Source organism: Triticum dicoccoides, chromosome 5B (assembly GCF_002162155.2).
Source record: "Triticum dicoccoides isolate Atlit2015 ecotype Zavitan chromosome 5B, WEW_v2.0, whole genome shotgun sequence".
Taxonomy (NCBI): domain Eukaryota; kingdom Viridiplantae; phylum Streptophyta; class Magnoliopsida; order Poales; family Poaceae; genus Triticum; species Triticum dicoccoides.
Window position 1 is genome coordinate 164,242,668 of NC_041389.1, and position 11,068 is coordinate 164,253,735.

The 11,068-nt window shown below is 51.5% G+C and overlaps 1 pseudogene; it reads left to right on the forward strand.

The window, feature by feature from the left end:
• Nucleotides 1-7,441, forward strand: part of LOC119309272 — a 100,442-nt pseudogene extending 93,001 nt beyond the window's left edge.
• Nucleotides 7,442-11,068: the final 3,627 nt, after the last annotated feature.

Below are 11,068 nucleotides of genomic sequence, written 5' to 3' on the forward strand. Positions count from 1 at the left end.
CTAACAAATTTTAGTTTTTTTTACCACATTAAACTTTGCATCAAAGTAGGTTGTCTAGATATACAACTAGGCGAGCAATCTATATGATGCAACAACAACAAGCACACAAGCAAGCAAGGGATACAACACAATATAAGCTTGCACAAGTAAAGGTGAGAGATAACCATGAGTGGAGCCGGTGGAGACGAGGGTGTGTTACCGAAGTTCCTTCCCTTTGAGAGGAAGTACGTCTCCGTTGGAGCGGTGTGGAGGCACAATGCTCACCAAGAAGCCACTAGGGCCACCGTATTCTCCTCACGCCCTCACACAATGCAAGATGCCGTGATTCCACTATTGGTGCTCTTGGAGGCGGCGACCGAACCTTTACAAACAAGGTTGGGGCAATCTCCACAACTTAATTGGAGGCTCCCAACGACACCATGAAGCTTCACCACAATGGAATATGGCTCCGCGGTGACCTCAACCGTCTAGGGTGCTCAAACACCCGAGTAACAAGATCCGCAAGGGATTAGTGGGGGGAGTCAAATTTCTCTTGGTGGAAGTGTAGATCGGGGCCTTCTCAACCAATGCCTAGAGAATCAACAAGTTTGATTGGCTAGGGAGAGAGATTGGGTGAAAATGGAGCTTGGGGAAGGAAGAGGTAGTAAACTTGGGGAAGAAGACCCCCCTTATATAGTGAGAGGAAAGATCCAACCGTTACCCACTTACTCAGCCCGCGACATGCGGTATTACCGCACCGACTTGCGGTACTACCGCTCGAGGTTGCGCTACTACCGCTCCCGCGGCAGAGACCAGACGAGGCCCTGGTACGTTAAAGCAACGAGCGGTAGAACCGCCGGAGCGGTTCTACCGCGCGTCCTTGCGGTACTACCGCAAGGCAGGGTTCGACTAGGCTGGGAAGACACGGACTAATTAAATTACATCCGTGGCTACTTCGCTGTGTTTTGATCTGTGCAAAAATCCGACAGGGTACTACTGCACACATGGAGCGGTACTACCGCGTAGGGCGCGGATGTAAAAAATTACTTCTGCCCCTACTTCCGCGCGTGTCACTGTGCTGGGCTAGAGGCCACAGTACTATCGCGCCTGAGGAGCGGTACTACCGCATTATGCGGTATTACCGCTTCCCTGGACGGTACTACCGTGGGCCACTACGATACTGCTGCTCCCTTGAGCAGTACTACCGCATGCCACAGCACAATAGCGCTTGGAGTCCTTCATTTTGTAGAGACACGGATAAATGGTCGGTGCTCCAAAGGAGCAAAGGAAAGGTGGTGCACAGGGACAGACGTGTACATGTTGATTCCACCCAAACCTTTCCTACGACTCAAATCCACCGAAAAGAAACGTAGAGAAACGCCGTCTTCACTAGGCTCCGAGGGGCACCGAATTGTCTTGTGCCTAGACATGAGATATCTGAAATACTCAATGCACATGATTGGTCCGCAAATGCATTGTCATCAAGCACCAAAACCACATAGGGAGAAATATGCCCTTACAGTGGAGGCACAAACTCTCGCCGCATAGCCGTCTTCGTCTTGGGCCAACTCATGTGGAAGTTCTTCGAAAGTGTGTGAAGCCACCATGCCGACCCGTAGTCGTGGAAGTTTCTTGTGGCGCACTTTACTTGATCTTCGGAGGGGGACTCGATGTAGTTTGAGGTTCATAGAAAGGAATCTCATGGTTGGTGTCGAGGTCGTAGTAGCTCGTGGAAGTGGCGGACCTGTGCTTAGGGAGCTCCTCTTGTTCTTATTGTTGAGGTACTTGTCAGGGAAGATGCCGCACATCCAAAGGCGAAGATGCCAAGGGAGGTGGTGAAGTCCTCGAGCTCTCAAACTTCACGAACTTGTCGGTGATGGTGTCGATGCCGATGTGACCTTGCCGGAGATAGTAGCTCGTGAGCATGCCACTTGAGTGTCTTCTTGAAGATGATCTTGAAGACCTCTTGCCGTTGTTGATGAGGACATTGAGCTCCTCCATTTGAGCGTCCATCTTGGCGTTGACGTAGCTCTTGTTGACATCGAACTTGTCGTCGTGGATGTAGACTGAAGGAGATGTGTCGTCCCTATACATCATGGCACCAGTGCAAGTAGTAAGTGCTAAAAAGGAAAGAACAATATCAAGTTACCTTCTCGGCTCTGTGGATGACAAGGATAGAAGATTGTCCAATGTGTACTAATAGAGCAAATATGGTGTTGATAAGTGTTCCCGAACGCACCCACAACTCACAACAAGGTTATATGTGGAGCTCGGTAAGGGATTACTGGCACAAAATATCAAGCAAATTGAAGTTCAAGGTATTGTAAATGTTGAAATCAATCCAAAGGACTCAAAATGGAAAGCAAGTGATCACTGAAGTAGAGGAGGGCAACAAAGAACACATGCGGTGGGATAATGAGACTTGTGCAACTATAGAGATGAGCAATACAAAATTGCCTAACTAACCGAAAAAGGCTTTCGCCCCGCTTTATATATAAAGCAATGATCATCCACAACCCGGTACAAACGCACGCCACCACAACACACGCACACACCCAAGGCAGGATACATAGGCGCTGATCGCAGCAACACCACCCCTAGCACTACAAGAGCAACCGGGGTCCTCAACCGTGAACACGCCACCTTGAAGAGATAGAAGCCGCATACGACGAACCGTGGGTCCAAGGCGGCGCCTTCAAGAAGGTTACGACACCGGAGCGTCGCCACCGCCTGACTTGAGGATCAGTGTTTTCCCTGGAGCAACACGACGGGTAAGGCAATGAGAGCCGCGACGACGCCTTCAATAAGGGAACGAGCTTCGCTGTCGCCTGTCCGTCCGAAGATCGAATAGGTTTTCACCCCGGCCAACACTCATCACTATTGAACGCCAACCCCGTCGACCATGCCGCCCACACGGCCATGGCCACAGGGCAACACCGAGCCACAGGCTCTTCCCATGAGCACCGCGCTACCACCTCACCCGGGACTCGCTGCCCCAGAATCCAAGACCTTGACACCACCTCACCCGAGACACGCTGTTACCCCAACCAAAGAGACGAGTGTAAAGGCCCCGCCTTTCGCACCCTTGGGTGGCCCCCAGCGTCGAGACCTAATAGACCGGCCAAAACTGGCCTCCATCGACCTGTCCTGCTGCATCGGGCGCTAGGTGAGACCGGTCCTGCTGCCGGGTGCGAGACGAGCTCGGTCCTGCTGCCGGGCGTGAGACGAGTTCTGTCCTGTAGCACCGGGCGCGAGATGAGCAATGGATCGCAACTGGGAGAGAGCCAACCCTTCGACGGAGGTAGCGACCGGACAACGAGGAGAGGGATCGAAGGCCGACACAGGCCGCTCACCGATGGGCCGACGCCGGAGATGCCCAGCTGCCGCCGTGAAACGACCTAGACCACCGCCATGAGCCACCATCACGCCGTGGCAGCCCACATCCACGCCGGGACCCCGAGGGGCAGTACCGAGCTGCCCTGCAGCAGTTGCGGCGCGCCGCCGAAGATGTAGGCCGCCTCCGCGCCGCCCGTCCGCGCTAGATCCCGATCCAGGAGCCGTCGCCGCCACAAGCATGCCAGCCACCGCGCCCAGCCAACTCGGACCGGTGAAGCTACAGCGAGCCAAGGAGATCGCGCCGCGAGGACCAATGCCACCACCGGCTGAAGCGGCCAACCATCCCCGCCCGCTTACGCCCGCCATCCATCGCCGCCGGCCTGGATCTGCCGTCCAGGATGCGACCGCATTGGGGCACACCCCCGCAACAGATCCACACCACCACCACCATCCAACGCCGCCGCCAGAGCCCCGCGCCTCCGCTGCCGGAGGCCTTGCCGGCCTAATGCCCCCGCAAGGACGAGCTGCCCCGCGCCGCCCAGAGCACCCTGTGGGAGAGGGGGAAACGCCCTGCCGCCGCCAGCACCGCGTCGGCGGCGGCGGGGAGAGGAGGGAGGGAGAAGCCTAGGGGCGCCGCCGGCGGCGCAAGCTCTCCCGTGGCGCACGCGGGGTGCGTCGGGGGAGTTCTCTCTCAGTTTCGTTTTTTTTTCTCTAAGCTCATGTTGCTCAAACACAAGGAGAGACACTAGCTTGATAGCACATTTGGGCATGATTCACCACTTGGCACCAATCCTATATATGCAACCAAAACGTTTTCCTATTCCATGTATCCGTATGCACAAGTTTGTCTTTTCATGCCCCACTTTTGCTTATAAGTTTTGATCTTTTCCTTGCTTAGAAGCTTTTTTTTTCTCTTTGCCACTATTCTTATTGAGCCTCAACTAAATATGCATGGGAGTAAGCTTTCACACTATATGATGTACCAAATGATGTAACAATATGATATCGTATCACTATGGTGCTCAAGTTTTTGCGTAGCATGACAATACTTGGATAGCTAGCCTCACTCGTCAAACTTAACTTTTCACTTAGTTGGAGGTAACCGGCCTTGCTTCCGGTAGGTAGTCACGAAGGATGGATGATCATCGTCGCTTGCGGAAGCTTATGGTTGATGTAGTTGATGGAACGGTACACGGTGTCGTTGTTGAAGCAACCGTCCCTAAGTTGCCGAAACAACTTGGAGACTTAAATCACAACTCAACGACCACAAATGCAATGGGGATGAAAAAGGGTCAAAATTGCAGAAGTTATGGTGGTTTTGGTAGAGGGCCTAGGCGAAGATGCCAAAATTTGGAAATTTTGATGGACTCAAGTGGTGTGGGAACTAATTTTGGTGGATGGTGGATGTCAATAACTACAAAACAAGCTAAAGAACATCAAAATTGGAGTCCAGATGAATTAGTTAGGGCCAAAACAAATGGCAGCCGAAGTCGGTTTTCCAGGTAACGAATGTCTGGTCGTCTGAGAAGCACCGGATGTCCGGTAATGGCTAGATGTCCGGTTGATGGGACGCGATTTCTATACAGTCACCGGATTTCCTGTGGGGCTACCGGATGTCCGGTGGTTGATGTCTAGCACAGGATTTGGGCTCCGGATCGTGATTTTGGGGGCAAAATTGATGGGGGGAAAAGACAAATTGGGCCTAGAGAATGCCAAGGGAGGTAGATCCATTTGCCAAGCACTAGATCCACAGAAAGTAATCAACAAAAACTCGGTAGAACATCAAATCACAAGGAAAAATTGGAGCTATTTTTGTTGGAAATTTTTAGAAATTGGGCAAGAGAACTAAGGGTAGAAAGTGAGGGGTAAGGCTCCAAATTTGTGGCAACCTTGCTTTGATACCAAGATGATGTAGGGTAGAGATCCTATGTGGCCCAATCTTCATAAATTGGAGCTGGATTTGAGAAAACCCATGAAGAACACAAGGGAAATCACACAAATCAACACATAGATACAAATGAAGATACACATAGATAGATCCATGTTTCAAATCATCCAAGGAGTGAGATGGAACAAGATAGTTTTTCCCCAAGTCCTAGGACAAGGAGGGCTTGATGCTTTTATGAAGCCTTTCTTCTCCAAATGTGGAGGCCTTGTGTTCCAATGGAGTCTCTCTCTCAATAGGAATCTCACAAGGGGAGATACATGAGCTAGGCTCTATGATTTGGTTTCTATTCTTAAGGGGGAGGTCTATTTATAGTATAGGCCACAGAAGGGTAGGTGGGAGGGAGTATGAGGCCAAGTGGCCTGTCTTGCAAATTCGTTGATTTCCTCTTGGGTGTCCTGGCACCGGATTTCCGGTGGGTACTGATGGAGTCATGTACCTAGGGTAGGGTCACAGACCTGATCTAAGTACCCTGCCCAAGGACACCCTTAGAAGAGATCACCTTCCAGTCGACCTACGAGGGACTCACTCGACTGACTTGAAGGACTCGACCACGAAGACTCACTCGACCACCAGAAGGTCAAGAGGCACTCTGCACTGCAACGGTCTGTAATTGAGTAGACTTTATGATAGTAAAGACACTTTATGTGGGGCGTTACCAGTAACGCCCCGGACTTAATGTACCTTAAACCCTTCATTACGTGGGTTGGCTGGGGTCCTGGCGCACTCTATATAAGCCACCCCCCTCCACAGGCAGAGGGGTTCGGCACCCTGTAATCCATATGCACACAATCCACTCGACCGCCTCCGGGCTCCGAGACGTAGGGCTTTTACTTCCTCCGTGAAGGGCCTGAACTCGTACATCTCTTGTGTTTACAACCTCTCCATAGCTAGGACCTTGCCTCTCCATACCTACCCCCCACTCTACTGTCAGATTTAGATCCACGACAGGTACCGGATGTCCGGTTGGTTGGGAAGCACCAGATGTCTGGTACGCCATTGGATGTCCGGCCGCTGGAGCACGACTTAATCTTGGCTGCTCCTAGACGGTCCTCTTCATCAGGTTGTACCTCCGCAACTCCATCTTCCGTCTCCGCCTCCACGCTTCCTTCGCGGATGGTGTAGTTGTTCCTTTGTGCTTGCACTCCTCGTCATCCGTGAAGCTCCGATCAAATCTATACATGCACGATAGATTATTAAGTAGTATACCATCCAAGAAGGAATCAAGTGAACACGTATAAAGGAGATGATTCATCTTTATATGTATGAATTAGATGCCGCACGGTCACTTGGCAAAAGTGCTCTTAACATGGTGATGTTCTTAGGATGCTCCGCATCAAGTGTCCTACTAGGACCCGACTCCATACTCTGTCTATCCATGGTATGACTCCAAGTTTAACTATAACCTACCTTGTACACAATATTCGATACAACTCCAACAAGCACTTGGTACTCTGTTCAAGTCGAGCCTGCTTTCCTATGCAAGCAAGCTTTCCCTGTCCCATTGTGGTTAGGTAGTGTAGAAAAGCAAGCAATATTCTTTTGAATGGCGAGCATAGCACGGCAAATTTTGTTTTTTTGCTCAATATCCAAGCATGCCATTTTTCATTAGTGAAGATTCTACTCCAACATCTGTATATTCTGTTTTTCAGTGAATTGTTTTCATTGAAATCGAACAAACATATGTATATTCACATCTACTTTTCGATATCTGCAGTTCTGCCCAGTTTGCCTTGCCAAACCCCGGGACATGGCATTTGGTTGTGGTCATCAGGTGAGACTATAACACTGGTAGGCCTAGACTGTGTAGCTAGACCGCATTTTCCCAGTTCTAAGTTTTTCTTTACATGCAGACTTGTTCAGGGTGTGGACCGCAGGTCGCGGACTGCCCCATCTGTCGAAGGCCAATTGATACAAGAGTAAAACTATACTAACAGCCTCACATGCCTAACTAGGTTTGACTGAAGTACGCTGGAGTGTTGGAAGTAGAATCCATGGAAAAGAAAAAGAACTCTGTTTGTACTGTAGCTTGTACCGTAAAGAAAATGAATAACAGTTGTGTACTGCTCTGTGTTATATGTCATCAGTTCAGTACCTAGAACGGGCACTACTGCAAAACTAGTAGCCAGTGGCAGGCAAAAAATAACCAAGCCCCTATATCCGGGGAAGTTTTTGGTTTTACGTCTCCCACTTGTTTGACTGCAACGTTTGAGCGTACGGAGCCTCGACGCGTGTATTAGTTTGGGAGCTTGGGGGGTAAACATCGGTTGTGACGATAGGCTTTTCGTGAAAATTTTGTTAAGGCCCTCACCGATTCTGTTGGTGTGTAGCGAATTTTGGGGCGGGTGGGCCAGCCTGATCCGTTGACCTGGTTCTGCAAGATTCGTTCGGCGGTTCCTTGCATGCGTGGGCTTTCTCCTCTTTCTGGGCTGCACATCTCTCTGCGTGGCAGTTACTTTACGATCCACCTGTGGTGGTGTTCGCGTTAGCGTCGTCGGTGCTGCTTTAGCGTGAATAATTGTTGCCGCTTTGATCGTGTAAGCAGAGGATGCTGGTGGTTCTGATCGGTGCCGCTTTCGTCTTTCTTATCTCTTATTCTTGATGTCTTTGCCCTCAACGATCGTGGTGGTTCTGGAAGACCCCGGTTGAATCCTCCACCACCATACGCATCTATAAAAAGCTCTCCTTTCTCTTCTCCGTGGTCAATGTCTCTCGCTTTCGATCCGTTCATTGCCTCGCAGGCGATCGCCTGTGAAGGAAGAGGTGCATGGAGGAAGATGAATGAGGCGGGTGTGCGCAGGGGTGACGGACTGGCAGAATTGCACCCTGTTGTGGGCAGCCCAATCTTCAAGGGCGTCTCGCCACCGGCGATGAGCAAGGAGGAGACAATGGCGTCACAGCCATGTGCTCCGCGGCTCGCGCCAGGAAGTGCTTCCGGATCGTGTTGCCGCTTCCTTTCTTTCCGACATCCAGCGTGCGCGACGCGTTGGCGGCGAGGGTGGGTCTTCCTGGCGTCCTGATGCCCCTGGTGCCGGTGAGGATTGGGCTGCTAGTTCTAAGTCGTCGAGGTTTGCGATCCCTTGCCCGCTCGATTAAAGAAAGTGGGATCTGGCCTTGCATTTTTTAGATAGGGCTCCCTCACGGCATTCTTGCTCTTGCATTTGAAAGTCGTATGGTGTTATGGTCTCGAGCGTGGCTAAGTGGCGGGGGACCGAGTGGAGCAGGAGCTGGCTGTGGTCGGGCGAGTTGGGCTGCTGAGGATGAGCAGGTGCAGGTGCTCGACAGAAATCAGGAGCTTGGCGGAATATTGTTCTGCTTTCCTAATCCCCACGTCTCGCATGCGACCAAGCTCTTCGCCCTTCTCTCCATGTAGCGGTGACAGAGCTATTTCCTTCCATGGTTAGGCGAGGGCGTGAGGCCAGCCAGGTCACGGCGGCACGCGGACGAGGGCATGAGGCGCGGCGGTGCTACTTGCCACTGTACGTTTCGTGTTTGTTTTTGTTTTCTTTTTCTGCCTCTCGTGAGTTATAAATAGGCCTTCTTTCCTGTTATGTGATTGTATTGCACTTGGTTCGTGGGCTTTGGTTTCTCGTTGTCGCATACATGCCCACGGCATCCGAGTCCTCCTCCTCGGCTACGTGGGGCTGTCGTCGGTTGTCGCGGTGTTTCGATTTGTCCTCATGCTTCGCTCGGTGTATCTGGACGGCCTGTAGTTATGCCGGCTACTTCGATATGTGATGGTCGTTTATTGCGCCGAGGTGGCTGTTCCGTGCTGCTTGCAGGTTCTGAATTGATGGCGGATCCTCCGCCTCGGTCTCGTGGTGCGTATGCATGATCAGGTTTGTTTCTTGTATTATTCTTTCTTGTTCCCGTCTGTTTGCCGTGGGAGTTATTCTGTGTTTTAGGCGTTTTCTTGATTTGTTTGTCTAGGGTCTCTTTCTTTGGTGGCCGATCATCCTCCTAATGTTTCTTCTAGGCAGCGAAGGGAGGAGATTCGGTTGGGAAAGTGCCCTGTTGACTCACTCTTGGCTCCTCTCTCTCCTTTGCGCGAGGTCGCCGCGGCCGGCCGCCTTACCAGATACCACGCTGTCGACTGCCCCGTCACCAGCGGCAACGTTGGCGCCGCGACCGCACGCTTGCCCTCCTTGCTGGCGGTGACGAGGCAGACGTCACCTGGCTCGCCCGCTCTTTACCATCTCGGTCGGCCTATCTACATGGGCCTACACTGCAACGGTCAGAGTAGTAAGGCCAACCAGATAACTGTGACAGGTTCGATGGTTGACCCGGCGGTCCTAGGTATTCACCGGCGTTGCTGGTTTCGACGTGCGGCTGTTCCTGGCAAGGCGGGGTCGCATGTCATGGACATCTTGGGAGACCCCGTGCATGGAGCCGTAGCTTCACGTCTGGGGGCGCCATGCAGTACATCATAAGGGGCCTCGGCATGGCGCTAGAGGGCAGTGACGACCAAAAGGAGGCCAGTGTGATGCCGTGGTCGACGCTTTACCCATGGATGTTCTCGGCCATCGTGGCATGGCGAAAACTTATAAACCACATGGTGTTCATGGTCACTAAGATACGGAAAGCTTGGCTTTTCTTTTCCGTCATTTTTGCAAAATGTAGGATTTGGAAGACTAAAGTAGGCTGGAACTAATGTACGTAAATTAGTTCAAAGTAGTGTTCTTTCGTCCTTATTTTAACTAGATAAAATCTAGATTGCTTCCACACGGGGTCTCATGAGATAAGCGAGACATGATAGTTTTGATCGGTCTCATGATTTGTGTTATTTCTCTAAAGAAGAGAAGTTCGAATCTAAGGGTAGTTGGGAGCTAATGAATTCCCTTTGTGCAAGAGTTCTGAAGGGTAGATATTTCCGGATACTGACTCCATGCATGCTACTGTTCCCAAGTGGCCCTCGACCACTTGGAGAGCGATTATTGCGGGAAGAGATGCTCTGAAGAATGGCTTGATCTCTCGTGTTGGAGATGGCAGCACCATTTCGGTCTTGACCGACAAGTGGATTCCAGGAACAATATCCATGACACCACTCCTGCGTCCGCCAAATACCACCATTGAGAGGGTGGCTGATCTTATTGACACGACCAACTGGTCTTGGCGGCAGGATATTGTCAGGGATAATTTTATTGCCCCAGATGCCGAGGCAAGGCGGGGGTGAGGACCTTCTAGCTTGGGCTTTTGAGAAATTTGGCAACTACACTGTGAAGACGGCGTACCGTGCTTTCGTGACTCAGAAAGAGCGTTGACGCTTGAGGAAGGGACGGCTACCTGGACCTCAGGGAATGATCAACATACACTACTAGGGAAAAGCCTATACACAGAATCTTAGCAGCAGCGCGGCTCAAAAAGGAGCGCTGCTGCTAACTAGTAGTAGCGTGTGTGCGGGAAACTCGCTGCTGATAAGGATTTAGCAGTAGCGCGCTCGGCGTAAAACGCGTTGCTACAAATATCGCCTAACTCTAATTAGCAGTAGCGCGGTCGCGCGAACCGCGCTACTGATAAGGATGTAGTAGTAGCGCGCTTTTTCTGAGATTGCTGCTGCTAAATTTCAAATTGCCACACTTTTTTGTCCCAGTTAGCAGTAGCACCGTATCCCAAAGCGCGCTGCTGCTAATTCCTTAGCATCAGCGCGTTTTAGATCCGGCGCTACTGCTAACCCGCACCAACCCACCACCTTTCCACCCGTCCCTCCCCTTCCCCTCCTTTCTTTCCCTTCCCCTACCTCCCCTCCCCCTCCTCTCTTCCCTTCCCCCTACCTCCCCCACATGCTCCCACTCTCACTCTTCTTCTTCC